Genomic DNA, 18,581 nt, shown 5'->3' with positions numbered 1-18,581 from the left:
GTATATATTGCAGATCAAGTAAATTAAAAAGTTAAAATCAAACCTAAACCAGATGAGACCTCAACTGGTAATCAACCATGAACAGTACAAAAATCACCTCGTGTTCATAAATCATAATAGATGACACGTTAAATAAATAACTACAAGCTAGTTCGTACCGGATCGATTAGTAAACGAGAAAATCGGAAGGTAAACCCTAGAATCACACAGTACTGGCACGATTTTCAAAAATATGCAGGCATTGAACAGTGAGAACTTGAATGAAAGTAATGGCTGGATTCATAATGGTACCTGAGAGTGAATGGAGATCTGAAACCGTAATCTTCCAGAGTCTTCCTGCTTGGCGCTTTGAGTGTTTGGATATTTTGGCGCTCGGCTCTTTCGAGTTCTGACTAGCGACCCCACAGACATTCTTCACTTCACGGCATTTCAGTATATCTGTTTTGTAAAGTCGGGCTGTGGGCCCGAATGCTTGGGCCTTAACATCTAGAAACAAAATTACAAGCAAGAGTAATTTTTTTTTTCCATTTTTTTTTTCATTTTTGCGACTTTCATTTAAATGTTTGTTTATTTGTATTTGGGTTCTTGTCGTTTTCAAAATGTTGCCATTCAAATTATGTGTATATTGAAGATCTTGATAACGCCTTATTCATATGGGATTAGTAGGGGTGAAGTTGGTTAATTCTAGGGGTGCAAACGAGCCGAGCGGCTCGCGAGCTACTCGAGATCGACTCGAGAAAAAGCTCGAAACGAGCCGAGCCTTATCGAGCCCGAGCCGAGCTTGAGCCTCAAAACAAAGCTCGTATGTTTATCGAGCCCGAGCTCGAGCCTTACATGTGAAGCTCGTTAGGCTCGTCGAGCCTTATCGAGCCTTAGTGTAAACGAGCCGAGTTGACCCGAGCTTATTTAAACTTGTTTACAAGCCGACCTCAAACCTAAAAATAAGCTTATTTAGTAAACGAGCCCGAGCCCGAGCTTTACTTATCGAGCTCGCAAGCCTAAAAAGTCTATTATTTATATTATTTTTATTTAATATACTAATTAATAGATAATAAACGAGCCGAGCTCGAGCTTGATAAAATACAAACGAGCCGAGCTCGAGCTTTGAAAACAAAGCTCGAATCGAGCCGAGCTCGAGGCCGAGCTCTCATAAGTTAATCGAGCTCGAGCCCGAGCTCTCATAAGTTAATCGAGCTCGAGCTCGAGCCTGGCCGAGCTCGGCTCATTTGCATCCCTAGTTAATTCTCATCAACATTCAAATTATATGTATATTGAAGATCCCAATAACATATTATCCATATGAGATTAGTAGGCGTAGAAGTTGGTTAATACCCGTACATGTTAACTCAGATTTTGTTATTTGGTTGGCGCAATTTAATATATCTGTTTCGTTGTGTATGATCTGGAAATTTTTAAGGAAAATACAAACAATAACGACATAGCTCCAGACATATAATTGCATATTTATATTACAGATATGTGAAACAAAGACAACAACAAAAACGTAATACAAATGTAATATGGAACTTTGCATTACTAAGCACTTGGTTTCCGAAATTAATAAAATTCAAATCCAATAAACATGTTCACGTAAATAAACTTTACAACTTGACTAGACACTAACACACATAACAAAAAACAGTACACAATGTCAATTTAGAAAGAGTAAACTGCAATTTTACCCCCTGAGGTTAGGGGTCATTGGCACTCTTACCCTCCACCCTAAGGAAATAATTGCAATTTTACCCCCCACTGTTAACTGTTATGTCGCAATTCTACCCCCGGCTTCAATTTTGTTGACTGGTCTGTTGACTTGGGGGTGAAATGACTATTTTACCCTTTTATTTTACCCCCCAACGTTTGCTTTTATGTCGCATGTTTACCCCCTGGAATCAAATATGTTGGCTGATGTGTTGACTTGGGTAAATTACTAAAAAACCCTTTCTTATAACCCCCTATAATTTATGTTTAGAAGCACAATTACCCCCTGCAACTTCCAAAACCTTTCCCGCCACCATCCATATTCGATTCCACCACCATATAAACAGGCTTGTAACAGAATTCAAGCCACTCAGCCATCGTTGACCACCCTTCGCTACTGTCCCATCTCCATGAACCTTTGCACATACACCTATTGACTTTCAACTATGGGTTAAGCATAACAAGCATAACAAGTGATGGTGATTGCACCAAGTGCAAATGCAAATGCATCATCACCTCTGCATCAGTCAATGTGTTCTTATGTGTTCTATGACCAACATTAACAGCAATGCTTCTAAGTTAACAGTAGAGCAACTTAAGATTAACAGCATAGCAACTTAACATTAACAGCAGCAACTTTCAGCCACAGCTTAAAACCATTGCAAAAAGCATTGATAAAGGCCTCAATTGCATCAGCCATAGCTGGCATGTAAAACCTTCTGTAATGCATTTGCATTTGCATTACACACAGCAATTTAACAGCAGCAACATTCTGTTATGTTCTATGATCAGCAGCAACTTAACAGCAACAACATTCTGTTCTATGATCAGCAGCAACATTAACCCACAACAGCAACTTAACAATGGTCAAATATAACCAACATTCTGTTCTATGATCAAACCAAACACCAAACACCAGAACCTCTGTTCTGTTCTATGATCAAACCAAACACCATTATTACTACACATGTGTTCTATGATCAAACATAAGATCCTACACATAAACTCAAATTAACAACAGAGTAATATAACCAATTTGATCAAACCAAACACCACTGTTCTATGATCAAACCAAAACACCACTAATTTGATCAAACCAAACACCACTAATTTGATCAAACTTAACAGTCAAATATACCATCAACTTAACAGCAGAGTAATATAACCAATCAGTCAATGTGTTCTATGATCAAACATAAGATCCTACACATTAACCCAAAAGATCCTAGAAGATTAGAGTTTAAGTATCCTACACTACATATTAACCCAAAAGAACCTAGAAGATTAGAGTTTAAGTATCCTACACAACCATTTCCTGCTGAGGCGGAAACTGGAAATGCAGGAATGGGCGGCCTCGCATCTTGAGCACCAATGAGACCACAATCGAACGTAGTGAAACATGAATCCTCATGTCCACTGCAAATACACAAACATCCATTACTAGTGGTTTGATTTTACCCCACAATCAAAACAGCTGTTTCATTATACCTGAAAATTGCGAGAAAAGGGAGGATCTCTGGACCACAGCTGGATCGATGGTGGCCGGTGGTGTGGTCGCCGGCCCTGGCTCAACCGGTGGAGCTGGATGCATAATGGCATTCTGTTCAGTCATCCTGTGCTCGTGTGGTGAAGAAGAAAGAGTGGTGAAGAAGATGGAGTGGTGAAGAAGATGAAGTGGAGGTCGCCGGAGGGAATGGAGGTCGCTGGTGAAGAGAGGTCGCCGGTGAAGAAGCTGGAGGGAAGGAGAATTCGCCGGAAGAGATGAAGAGGAAACTTAGGGGGTAAGGTTGTGATGTATGGTTGAGTTTAGGGGTTATTTTAATATATATAGTACAATTTTTGGTGAAATTACTTTTATACCCTTTGACCCTCCCATGTTTATGTTGACCGGTCAACAAAATTGAAGCCGGGGGGTAGAATTGCGACATAACAGTTAACAGTGGGGGGTAAAATTGCAATTTTTTCCTTAGGGGGTAAGAGTGCCAATGACCCCTAACCTCAGGGGGTAAAATTGCAGTTTACTCATTTAGAAAACATGAGTGTGAACTACTTAAGTCGTTTTAACTTCTACAAATGCCTCCTCAACCTCGACTCATGCATCAATTCATCTTATGGAACTGGTTCCTAGCATCTAGGTGATGGCCTTTGTGTAACCATATACTTAGCATTTGCCTCAGACCTACAATTGCTAGAAACAACCTCTTGTTTAGTAGCAACAACCACCTTAATTATTAAACAACTAATAGAATGAGAAACAATACATACGGACGATGTTGATGCTATAGATGTGACAAATTAAAGAGGTTGTCCCCATAAAGGCTCATTTGTCATAACCCATTCGTAGATCTATCTCGTGCAAAGAACAAAAGAAATGGGTCCAGCATATTTCATTTATAACCTAGGCACCCATCACGTTCATAGCCACATATGCTGATACATCATTGGTTTAGTTTCAAAACAGAATCCCCTTCCTTTACATCTTGGATGTTGGATGTTCGTTATGTAACATCTCTGACAAATTAAAGAAAATAAAAAAGATTAAGAGATGGTGTTAGAAAGATTTAGGAACATACATAAATTAGACAACATAGTGATAAAAAAAAGATTCAAAAAGTATCCAAAACCTCTAAATCAACACCAGTGTATTTTGCAGTGCATTAAAAAAATACATAAACAAATTTACTATTAAAATACTGACTAACTTACTTTGGGATAGAACCCAATAGCACTTTTCAACTATGGTGCTTCAACTGGTACGATGTAATTAAATTTGTAAAAAAAGAACGTCCCTTGCCTTAAAAACCAAACAAAAAAAAATGTTGTAAAATATCATATTTGACTTATGGGTTGTGATCTATCATCGTGAATTGTTGTTGCAGGAACCCATTACTACAGATCCAATGTTAAAGTAAAGTAGCTCCCTTTTTTGTCTCAACACATACTGATTTAACCATTCTTGTCTCAAGAGATTGCTGCAAAAAAACACAAATAAACAAATAGTTAGGTTGTAACCATAGATAATCATTCTTCATTAGTATTTAATGTGTAAATTATATGGGTTTAAATAACAAATAATTAGCGCTTTATTACTTCATATCACTTTTCAAGCATATCTTATATCATTTTGAGCATCAATAAGGTCCATAAGATGACTCTTTTGTCATTGTCTTGAACATAAGCCATATCACACCAACCTTGAAAAGGGTATGCAAAAGTCGTTTTTTTCAATATGGTTCGGGTTAGTTTGACCCACGAACACTTTTCGCTATTTGTTCTTTATTTTTTTAATAAATGATTAATATGATACTTATAAATCAAAAGCAATATTGTTATGAAATATAATATGCACATCAGAGGTATTGCTTCAGTATGGGTGAGGTCGGGTGAGTTTGACCCGCAAACACTTATTGGTTTTTTTATTATATGTGACTAATATGATAATTATGATAGAAGAATAATATTGTTCCAAATTAATATGCAAAATAAAGGTGTTTTTCAATATAGACCGTCTCGATTTGACACACAAACACTTTTCTTTTTTTTCCTTTTTACATATGTTATATTAATATGCAATTATTATATAAAAAGACTGAAAAAATATATTTGCATGTGCTTTTAAAGTAGATTTTGGAGATCCTTTAGCGTGTTTGATCAGTTAAACTAATTTATTAATTTGACCCGTTTGATATCTGTCACACCCCGACCACGTAAAACAACAAAACGTGGCGGAAACGTCGGGAAGTGTTGTAACAGAATCATTGTTTCACAGCCATGGAATAAATAATTTTGTTTTATTGAATAAATGAACTCATTGTTTTAATACAATCAAATAAGTACAACTATTATCTTTCAAGTTTTAAAGTCGCTAAGGCACGAGTCCATCCTAAGTATAGCATATATCATCAATCATCACAGAGCAGTACCTGAAACATGTGTAAAAATAGGTAGGTCAGCATAAAAATGCCTGTGAGATACATAAGTTTTATTGATTTAGGATTCATGAGTTATAAGTTTAAAAAAAGGTTTTAATAAAAGTAGTCATGATCCTTGAAAAAAGGTTTTCTTTTATAAATCATTCTAAAATTTATAAGAAATCAGATGATACAAAATAATAATACATAGGTAATTAAATAATTAAGTAAAATGAGTTTGTATAAAATATATTGTTTGAAAAACAATATTTTGATAAAAAGATTTATAATATATATAAAAATATACTTCGGTTTTAAGAAAGTTGAATAAGTAATATATTAAAATATATTTCAGTTCCAAAATCGATAACCCAAGTGTACTAAATAACACCACGGTATGTAATGTGATGAAAACACTTATATATAAGAAGTACCAGCGACGTATTTACCATGTTTTCATCATATTACACATGTCCCGTTATCTAAACACTAACCAAAACCCAATTGTAAAACAAATAGTATATTAAATATACTTTAGTTGTTAAAAATAATAATTTTCAGTAGTATATTAAAAGTATACTTTGGATTTTTAAATAACATATTAGACTATGTTTTGGTTTGAAAATAACATATTAAAACTATGCTTTGGATTATGAAAATAACATATCAAACTATGTTTTAATGATTAACAAAATATATGTTGGTTTTTGTACAATATCACATATGAGAGCATATCAAACTGTACTTTTGGGAGTATAACTTAATATACAAAAATAATGTGATTTAAGAATTCATTCAGACCTAGTGCATCAAAATACACCTTTGAGACTATAGAAATACCACAAAGGCAATCCCTATTTGGATGGAGTAACAAATTGGTTTCAGACATTCCATGACAACAGGAATGGGGTGTCAAATCCTATAGCGCTATATCATACTACCAACCGGTCTGGTGAACAAAATAAGTACTATTCCAAACATTATTTTTATAATCTTTAAGAAAAACTAGAGTTTAAATCATAAATAATCATTCGGTTTGTAAAAAGATAAGTACAAATATGTATAATCAATTATACTTTTGAAAACATGAAAATAACATATAGGTACACATGCTTCACCCCAAAACAGTTTGAAAACAGTAAAAGAGGGGACTATGTACTCACTTGAGAGTGCTTAGGAGTCTTGAACAACTACCAAGTAAGCTAGAGGGAGCACGGAATTAAACGGCACCTAATATTGATAACTACATAAATAAACCGGACCTAAATCGGAAGATCGGATAGGATGAGATCTCGTAAACCAAATGAGTGTGGGAACTCATATGATATGGTTTAACAAGGCCTACATACTAAAAGGAAACCTAACCTAAATGCTTTCGACCCATTTCGACCCGTTTAGGTAGCTTACTGTCACACCCCAACCAATGGCGGAAACATCGGGATGAGACGAAGTGTGAAGATTGCTCGAGACATCATAACGCTAATAATTGTGACAAGTATTTAAATAATCATTTCATTTCATTTCTAAAGAATCAAGTACAAGGTTTTGAAACAAAGTACAACAACATGAATAATAAAATGATACAATACAATTACAATTCTTTCTAAGTGTGTATCTAAGCATCCTACTAGATTCCATGCATCGTCAACATCCACATGTAACATGTTAAAATAAAGTTCAATGCAAAAGCAAAGGCGAGTATACAAGTTTGATACGTACATAGCAAAAGATAAGTTTTGAACAATTCCTCATAGCAAGCATGTGATTCAAGATAAGCCTTTAAATATGGTATGTGTCTAACATATCAAACCAAGGAAACGCAATATGCTCATGACATAACCGAGATAAAGGGGCGGGTCGTTAATCCTATAGCGCTACATATGTCACGGTTTGGCTCGTACGAAGTTAATGATAAATTCAACACATAAGATAAGTCCAAGTTTAAAGCATCAAGCCATCACGTATACAAGCATGTTGTAGGAATGTTCATGTGTTTAAGCAAAATGTTCATGTGTAAGTTTGTTGATAGATAAACATGTTACACCCCAAAAGTGGTAAAAGTAAAAAGGGGGAAATACGAGTATACTCACAAAGTTTGCATATGTTTTCCGACAATCCAATGTGACAAAGTTGACGAGGTTGGAAGGTTGAATGCGTAAAGGTTTAAGTTCAAGCATGTTTAGAGTCGAGATTCGGAATGAAAGTGACATGAAAATATTATTTCAAAATATTCATCTTCACACATAACACTTGTATGACACTTGGTAACCACAAGGGTTATAATGATTTCATGAGTTGAACACCCATAAGAATCATAACAAGGTTTAGGTCCTTAGATGATAACCTACTACTTTGACAAATGAATATGATTTCAACATCAAAGATTCGAGTGTACATAGATAGTATTTAGGTTGTATAATATACACATATTATTAAGTCCAAATGTTCAAGTATTCAAGTAAGAGGTAGAAGATTACATCTTCATTTAGGTACCTCAAGTTGAGTCATGGGTGTCATGGATGGGGTAGGAAGACAAGGCTTCCATTTAGGTACCCCTTTGATGTTCACCACTACACTTGATGTAAAAACAACCAAGGAGGGTCATGAACTAAGGTCATTACATGTAGGTAAAGTAAACTAACTAATAGAAATCATAAAATCATGTGAGGATTGTATGTTTGGACAACCCAAGTTGTTCCATAATCACTCATGTATCAAAGACCATGTTTGACATGATTTGTGGGTTGAAACCCTAGACAAAACACCAAGTTTATGAGGTTTAATCCTCTGATTTCAAATGTCTCAACCTTGTTTTTAAGCTTAACCAACCATGGGATAAGTTGTAAGCATTAGGACATAGGCATGAGATGTGTTAGACACAAGTTGCATAGGTTTAAACAAGTTTTGAAGAACATAAAAATCAAACAGAAAGTTTATGGACTATTTCAGGGCATTTCCAGGTCTGATTTCTCCAAGGAGAAGTCTAGGAATCGAACCCCATGATTATCCAAGCAAGTAGGAAAAAGAATCAAGTGAATCGGATAAGAATTGAGTGAGTTATGCTCATTTTCGTGAAGGGGTGTCAATCTGCTCGAACCTTTGTTTTCAGCTACGGTTTGGAGGATGTTTTGAGAGTTTTTAGTGTTGCAAAAGTGGTAGGGAGGCTGGTTATAAGTGGTATTTATAGGGGGAAGGATTAGGGTTTCAATGGGTTGGGCTTTGGAAGTGTTTAGAAGGGGTTACACCTTGAAACTAGCCCACAAAACCCAACTATATGGGGCTGAATTTTGCTGAATTGGGGCTGCCATATTTCTTTATTTTTTTTTATTTTTAAAACATTATAATGAGCAATTTTGTTAATTAAGTTGTGTAATAATATGAAACAATATTTCCCCTAACTTGTAACAAGGTGAAATATGAAATAAAACATGATTTAACTAGGTAAAAAGTGTAATGTACAAGTATATGTAACATGTTTGTAAGTGACAAGTATATGTCACATATTAGATGATTAACCGTTGTATAAATAAGCATATTATTAGGGGTTTTTAGGTATCAATAATATAAGGACAAGCATGGACATGCATCGTGAATAAGTATAAGTATGAATTACAAATAAGGATTCGATGTACAATGAATTCGGACGTATGAACATGTATGAATATGTAGATGGTGAATTTAAAGAAATACGAATTTTATTTATGATCCAAGTCTCGGATTTTACAACGAAAAGACGACTACAATAATACAAGATTTCCAAAAATAGCATTACAAGGCGAGCTTTCTAATTATGGAAAGTATGAAAAAAGCAGGGCGTTACACTTACGCTACTTTAACGCGTCGTTCGCGTAAAACACGTTCGGACCGCTTAATTAGTCCTATGACAAGTAAAATATGCCTTAATATGTCTAATATAGTTACCTAATCAGTTTAGATGTCAAAATTTAGGTTACATATGCTTAAAATGAAATTATGTGTAAAAAGGGTATTTTGGTAATTTTCCTAAGGCATATAAACTACCTATCATGCAACTACTTAAACGATGTGACCATAAGGTATAACCTCGGAAGGTTATTCCCTATACAACTATGGTCACCTAATGTGTTTGGTCGAAATCTAAAGATCGACCAAATGGGTCGGGTTCGAAAGTATAAGCGATTGTTTAGATCGCTTACCTTTACGACCCTAGACAAGCACAAAACTAAAAGCGACGAGCTAAACATGCTAGAACATGTTTAGTAAAGTTAGAAAACATGTTTGGTATTAAAACAAACGGTTTTAATACCCTAGAGTAGTTTGGTTACAAAATACGCGAGGAAACGCATTTTGGCCGAAACTACGACTCGTCACTGAGCCTAGATAACATGGAAATCAGTAGGTATAGTCACTAGGGACTATAACCATCGTGATTACGCTCACGTTATGAAGTTCAAACGAACTTCGCATTGACCATAAACTGGTTAATGCAGAAAGTCAAACACAATTTGACTTTAACGCTAAAACGAATGAAAAACGCGAAAGAATACTTACAGAAGGTCCCCGCAAGATTGAATTCCAAGTATTTCTCAGGTATGAAGTGATAATCACTCCAACTTAGAGAAAATCTCAGAATTCAAGTGAGGAATGAATGAAATGGGTGGGGGTATTTATAGGCATGGCACAACCATTAGGATCGTTCATTGCGAAACGTGCTTCGATCTCAGCCGTACACATGGGCCCATTGTTTTACAAAACCACTAGAGCCCATAGATTCAGTCCATGGTTTGAGAAAAACCATTTGCAATGGGTTTTTGGGTGATTAACAGCTGTAAACAGCTGTTTGCAACCATTCTGCTGATCTGGGGGGCTCTCGCGCCCCGCGTAAGGTGTACACCAAACCTTACGCGCCCCGCCTGGGGGTCTGATCAGCAAACTTCTTTGATAAATGACAGTTTCAGTCCCTGCATGCTTTTAAGGCCATTTTCGACATGTTTAAGGCCCGTCAAGCCAACTTTAAGGCCCTAAAATGATGCCTAAACATTGTGGATATGAAACATGCTCAAAAATATGCCGGATGTCGGTTCGTTTGGTCGTACGATCGCGATGTTTGCTTAATTACGACGGAATGCGCATAAGCGCGAAAAACGATCCAAATTGAGCGACGAATGGATTTTTCTTATGCCAAACACTAAAATAAAATATTTTAATGCTTACATAAATTTTTGGATGTCCGGATGTATTCAGAACGTAAGATATGCGCGAAAATGCAAACTTATGCACTTTTTGACGCTTTTAGTCCCTGAATGACCAAAAGTTTATTTTTGCGCACCAAACACCTCAAAGCCTATTTCTAAGCTATGTAAAGGATATTTAGGGCATTTTTAACTTATGATCAAGTTCCGGAAGGTTCGTTACTACACAAATCGGTATAGTTTCGCAGTTTGACACAATTAGTCCCTACGATCGAACAAACTTGATTTCAACACACCAAACCATCCAAAACTTATTTCTAAGTTATGTGGAGGTTATTTAAGGTATGTTAAGCCTATGTCACTGTTCCAGATTGTTTGTTGTGTTAAACTAGTTATATTTACGCATTAGTGCGCGTATAACCTTCTAGAAAGCGATTTAAAGCTTGAAATCGAATAAGAGTTTATATGTGCAAACGATACACATATTTTTACAAATCCCAAGTATGAAATACAATATTTCATTGATTTGGTATTTGTTTGATGATGGAAGTGACACAGGTGTCACATTCTCCTTAAAAAACCTCTCAAAATGCAATTCAATAGCACCTTGAAGAAAGGAAACCTGCTAAGGAGATATTTGTGAGCGGAGGCTAAAAAGAAAAAAAAATGTCAAATAATAAGGTTACAAAAAATATCCTTTAGACCCATTTAGTATCTTACTTAGTGCACTTTTAATGGTTCGACTTAACCTCAAAATTAACCATATGTCACCTAATTTGATTCATTTTCAGCTAGAGGTAATGCCCTGAGCCTGATACCCATAGGTGATATTGGGTCTGTTGTAATAGAAGCATCTGAAATCACTACTCTTTTTTCCTCTGGTCCTACCTAGGAGGGCAATCCTTGCATTGCACCACATAGATTTCAGATTTATGCACCTCATTCATTTGGAAATATGTGTCATTAAGCTCGCGAGCCGCTTAGCTTGTTTGCACCCCTAGTTAGTACCATATGGTTGTAACTTATTAAACGGTTACTGCAATACTTCCTATATGCAGGATTTCCTTAACCGCCTGGTGAGAGATCATGGGTCAATTGACCTAGAATGGTTAAGAGATGCACCCCCTAATAAAGCAAAGTAAGCTCTAAACAAGCAGTTGATTTAACTTGAAGTAATGTCGTTATCAAATTTATAGCTTATGAGTTCTCTATTAACTTTGTATTGAAGGGATTACTTACTGAGTTTTCGAGGATTGGGGCTGAAAAGTGTGGAATGTGTGCGCTTGTTAACACTTCACCATCTTGCTTTTCCAGTAAGTTGATGTTGGAAGTATGAATTTTGTATAAGATTAGACATGTTGAACAAGTTGTCAACTTACTTGATGCCTTTATTCTAGGTCGACACGAATGTTGGGAGGATAGCAGTGAGACTTGGGTGGGTCCCTCTCCAGCCACTACCAGAATCGCTCCAACTGCATCTACTAGAAATGTAAGTATGTAAAAATTAGGCATATATTGCTCAAGTTATGAAAAGTATGCTGATTAAGTTTTCACACAGGTATCCTGTGTTGGAGTCCATTCAGAAATACCTTTGGCCCAGGCTGTGCAAGTTGGATCAGTTGACATTGTAACTAACACTTATCCCAAGAACTATACATGAAAAAACTATAAAATAAAAAAATGGAAAAAAGAACTATTCTTGTATTATTGTATATACGTGTACTGACTATGTACCGACTAACATGTGATTCTTTGACAGATTTGAGCTACACTACCAAATGATTACATTTGGAAAGGTATATCCTCAATTACAAGATTAGTTAGGTTTAAGAAAAGTATGATGATTTAATGATGATTACATAAATTTAAATGAAGGTTTTTTTGCACAAAGAGTAAACCAAACTGTAATGCATGCCCAATGAGAGCAGAGTGCAGACACTTTGCCAGTGCTTTTGCAAGGTATGGCTCAATTTCTTTTTGGTTTATAAAACTTTTTAGCTTCTTTTAGAAAATTGAATGATAAACATGAACCATTGCACCACAAATATAAAGATTAACACATATACTCTCCTCAACTAACAAGTACGCTTTAGAATCAATAAGCAATAGTGTATTTCAGAAATTGCTATTATTAGGCACGTGAAACAATGTCTTGAGAAACTAACCATATCATGTAAAAGTAGTGAGTCTGCATCATACGTAGGGATGTGATTGGTATTGTACCCATACTCGTACCGGTGCCGAAAATACCAGTACCAAATTTGAACAAAACTAGGTACCAGATACCGTACCGAATATATTGGTACGGTATAGGTATTGCGGTATGGTACACGCTTTGGTACCATTTCGTTTTTATTTTATTTTTTATCACTCGTACAAGTACTAAATTGGTAAAAGCGGAACGAGTACCATACAATACAAGTACCAAATAGGTAAAACCGGTACGAGTACTAATACGATATGAGTACCAAATAGGTAATATCGATATGAGTACCATAAATACTATAATATGAAATAAAACATAATATAGAAAAACTTTTAAAGTTCTATATAAAATTCAGTACCGGTACCCATTTTTACCCATACCGATACCGAAAGTACCAAATACCAAAATCAATAAAACTGGGTACCGATACATATACCGAATACCTAAATTCGGTACAGGTACGGATACGATTCGGGTATTTGGGGAAAAAAAGCTCATCCATCAGACGGGGGTTACTTATCAACTCTAAATTACGAATAGAAAGAAAAAACAAGGTGATAAGCATATTAGTACTAAGGGTATTAGAATGTATACTTGTAAGGTATGTATATGCATAGAGAGAAAGTGATAAACATGGCCACATGAGCATAAATCACACGTTGAAATACAGAATATGATATGGGAAGTCGAAAAAACTTTGTAAGACAGACTAATCTTCATATAACAATTCAATTGATGTTTTCATTCGTAAACAATGTTTCTGCTGGAAAACGGTTCAAGCATATCAATAAAACAATCTTAGAAGGTGATAAGATAAATTACCTAAAGAAAAACCATTGAACTCCTAGATAAATATCTTTTGGAAGGCTGAAGAAATACGTTTAAAAACAATAAACTAGTTAGCAATCTATTGACCACAAGACACATACAAAAATATGTAATATGTAAGTACGTAACTAATATGATATAATAACATAAATCTATGTGGTGCAGTGCAAGGCTTGCCCTCCCAGGACCAGAGGAAAAAAGAATAGTGGTTTCAGATGCTCTCGTTACAAAAGACCCAATATCACCTACGGGTATTAGGCTCATGTCACTACCTCCAGCTGAAAATGAATCACACAAAAGTGCAGAAAATTCCGGGAATAATTGTGAACCTATCATTGAAGAACCAATAACGCCTGAGCCAAAAGTAAATGAATTATCAATAAGTGACATTGAGGATCAATACTATGAAGATTCTAATGATATTCCAAGTATTAAACTCAACATGGAAGAATTCACAACCAATTTGCAGAACATGATGCAAGATGGCAATGACATGTCCAAAGCATTAGTTGCATTAAATCCTAAAGTTGCTTCTATCCCAACACCCAAACTAAAGGATGTTAGCCGGTTGTGAACCGAGCATTTAGTGTAAGTCTAAATTAAAAAATGACAACTTTTTAAAATGTGTCATGCTAATGGTAAAAAATAGCAAGAAGGTTTAGAACATGAAGGGTAAGTTTATATAATAATTATCTGACTTAGATTACTCTCACCTTGTTGTAGGTATGAACTTCCAGATTCTCATCAACTTTTAGAAGGGGTTAGTAAATTTGTTGCTAACCACTTTCTGACACATGCTATAATTACAAACTAACCTCCACATTCTACTAATTTCAGTTGGACAAAAGAGAACCCGATGACCCAAGCCCCTACCTCTTAGCAATATGGACACCAGGTTGGCCAAATATTTTTTTTTCCACATAGACAAGAATAATGTAACCACGCATTATGTCATTAACCATAAGTTTTATGCGCGTAGTACTCTAAAATCAGACCTTAACCAATACATTTCTTTGCTAGTTTATATGGCATAGTACTCATAGATCATAATCTACATGAGATTATACTAATTTGTAACCATAGATAATCATTCTTCATTAGTATTTAATGTGTAAATTATATGGGTTTAAATAACATATAATTAGCGCTTTATTACTTCACATCACTTTTCAAGCATATCTTTTATCATTTGAGCATCAATAAGATCCATAATGACTCTTTTGTCATTGTCTTGAACAAAAGCCATATCACACCAACGTTGAGAAGGGTATGCAAAAGGCGTTTTTTCAATATGGTTCGGGTTAGTTTGACCCACAAATACTTTTCGCTATTTGTTCTTTATTTTTTTAATCAATGATTAATATGATACTTATAAATCAAAAGCAATATTGTTATGAAATATAATATGCACATCAGAGGTGTTGCTTCAGTATGGGTGGGGTCGGTTGAGTTTGACCCGCAAACACTTATTCGCTTTTTTTTTCTTATATGTGACTAATATGATAATTATGACACAACAATAATATTGTTCCAGATTAATATGCAAATTAAAGGTGTTTTTCAATATAGACCGTGTCGGTTTGACACAAAAACACTTTTCTTTTTTTCTCTTTTGACATATGTTATATTAATATGCAATTATTATATAAAAAGACTGTAAAAAATATATTTGCATGTGCTTTGAAAGTAGATTTTGGAGATTCTTTAGCGTGTTTGACCAGTTAAACTAATTTTTTAATTTGACCCATTTGAGATCAAACATAAACCAAATCACGTTCGTACTCAAGTAAGTCGAATTGTCACAAATTGTGTTTGTAACATAATTACCTGCCACTCTTGCAGCCCTTGCATGCTCTCATACTTCAATTTCTTGACTGAAATTAGATATATTTAGAAGTGGGTTTGTATGTCTCTAGATTTTATTTTTATATTATAAAATACTTAACTTCTATAACTTTTAAACTTTTATTTTGCCCTATATCACATTTTATTTATCCATTGTGGATATATTCATCAATTAGATTATACACTATCATGATTTGTTTTATTATTTTAGTCACACTTTTGTGATTTTATATATTTTAATCTAATACTTTATTGTAACCCGTTTTCAATTTCCTAGTCACAAAACCAATAACTTATCATCCAAAATTTACTTTTACTTAGTATTCTAACGACCGGACCGGTCGGTCCAACCAAGGGTGACACTAGCGGTTCAATTACACCTATTTAGACCGTATTTGAATTGGTCGAGCGGTTTTGTGCAGTTGATGGTTGGACCGGTGACAGAGGTCGGACCTGATTGTAGAATAGAGATTAATGGAAACTTACCGTGCAATAGTAACCCACGAGAAACTCTACAGGAACAATGAAAAACGTAAAGAACTTTTGAAAAAAATTTGTTTTAGTTATGAATGGGTGACATAAAAACTCATAAACTATACATAATCTCCTAAAAAACCTCTCAAAATGCAATTCAATAGCACCTTGAAGAAAGGGAACCTGGTAAGGAGATATTTGTGAGCGGAGGCTAAAAAGGAAAAAAAATGTCAAATAATAGAGTTACAAAAAATATTTCCTTTAGACCCATTTGGTATCTTACTTAGTGCACTTTTAATGCTTCGACTTAACCTCAAAATTAACCATATGTAACCTAATTTGATTCATTTTCAGCTAGAGGTAGTGGCCTGAGCCTGATACCCATAGATGATATTGGGTTTGTTGTAATAGAAGCATGTGAAATCACTACTCTTTTTTCCTCTAGTCCTAGGAGGGCAAGCATTGCACTGCACCATATAGATTTCAGATTTATGTACCTCATGTGTGGTTGGTTTCTCAATGATAGGTTCACAATTATACTCATAATTTTCTACACTTTTACACTAGAATATACAACAGAAATCTATGTGGTTCAGTGGAAGGCTTGCCCTCCCAGGACCAAAGGAAAAAATAACAGTGATTTAGATGATCATGTTACAACAGACCTAATATCACATATGGGTATCAGTCTCATGCCACAATCTCCGGTTGAAAATGAATCAAATAAAAGTGCAGAAAATTCTAGGAATAACTTTGAACCTATCATTGAGGAACCAACAACGCTTGAGCCCGGAATCGAATAAATTATCAATAAGTGACACCGAGGATCAATACTATGAAGATTCTGATGATATTCCAAGTATTAAACTCAACACGGAAGAATTCACAACCAATTTGCAGAACATGATGCAAGATGGCAATGACATGTCCAAAGCATTAGTTGCATTAAGTACTAACGTTACTTCTATCCCAACACCCAAACTAAAGGATGTTAGCCGGTTGCTAACCGAGCATCTAGTGTAAATCTGAATTAAAATGTCGCATGCTAATGGTAAAAAAATACCAAGAGGGTTTAAACATGAAGGGTAAGTTTATATAATCATTCTGTGACTTAGATTACTCTCACCCTGTTGCAGATGTGAAATTCCATATTCTCATAAGCTTTTAGAAGGGGTTAGTAAATTCGTTGTTGACCACTCTCTGACACATGTTATAATTACCAACTAACCTCCACATCCTATTAATTTCAGTTGGACAAAGGAGAACTTTATGACCCAAGGCCGTACCTCTTAGCAATATGGACACCAGGTTGGTCAAATATTCTTTTCCACATAGACAAAAATAATGTCACCATGCATTACGTCATTAACCATAAGTTTTATATGCATAATTTATATAATTGTATGGCATGCTAATTCTCAAACAAACAGACTGAAAAATCTTGTATGTGTCCCAACATCCTTTGTTTATACACATGCTTTTATGAAAAAGAAAGCTTCTCATAATCTACATGATATTATACTAATTTGAAATAATCATATCAGGTGAAGCTGCAAATTCAGTATAGGCTCCTACAGACTGTTTGGCACAACAATCAGGTTAGTTGTGTAATCGAACAACATGCTTCTCATGCAATAATGTAAAGGAAGCAAATTCACAAGTGGTCATAGGAACTATTTTGGTGATAACCTTTATCGTATAATATAGGATATATATTGTAGCTGTCAAGCAAAACAAAATAGACCAATTGGGTTTTTAACTACTTTTATAACATATACCATGCCGAACAACAATGCGGGGGAGCTTTCCACTTAATGGCACATATTTCCAAGTGAATGAGGTACGTATATTTGAAAGCATATATAAGATTTAAGTATTTAACTTGCCTATAACACATACTATATGGTTTGCAGACATATAATGCAGATCAACAAAATTGTTGATAACATGTCATCGATACATGTGCATTATGCAGATGTTTGCAGATCATGCATCAAGCCTGAATCCAACTGATGTTCCAAGGACATGGATTTGGAACCTGCGAGAAGAAAAGTTTACTTCGGGACTTCTGTATCAACAATCTTCAAAGGTACAAACTCATGACTATATATTGCATCTCATCTAAATTCTAGATGTGCTTTTAGCTTTAAGTTAACAACAAACATTGGTTTTTGCTAGGGTTAACTATCTAGGGAATTCAATATTGTTTTTGGAAAGGTATGTATAACTCATTCTCAAAATAAATCTAAAAACTGATGCCTTTTAATCAAAGTAAATGCTTGCATAATATTCATCGCGATTACGAAAAAAATGCTTTTACTTTATTACAATCATGAACTTGTGGAACGCTAAAAGAACCATTAATGGAACCGACAATGAATGGTCGATGAAATGACTTGTGTTCGTGTTGTAAATTGCTATTCTTAAGATCGTCAAGCCCTAGTG

At 35.0% G+C, this 18,581-nt stretch overlaps 1 pseudogene; it reads left to right on the top strand.

The window, feature by feature from the left end:
• The first annotated feature begins 11,547 nt into the window (after window positions 1-11,547).
• On the top strand, window positions 11,548-18,320 carry LOC110906933 (annotated as a pseudogene).
• The last annotated feature ends 261 nt before the right edge of the window (window positions 18,321-18,581 follow it).

This window comes from Helianthus annuus, chromosome 14 (assembly GCF_002127325.2).
Source record: "Helianthus annuus cultivar XRQ/B chromosome 14, HanXRQr2.0-SUNRISE, whole genome shotgun sequence".
Classification (NCBI taxonomy): domain Eukaryota; kingdom Viridiplantae; phylum Streptophyta; class Magnoliopsida; order Asterales; family Asteraceae; genus Helianthus; species Helianthus annuus.
Note: the sequence above shows the minus strand (reverse complement) of the source record. Positions and strands in the feature narration are given on the sequence as shown.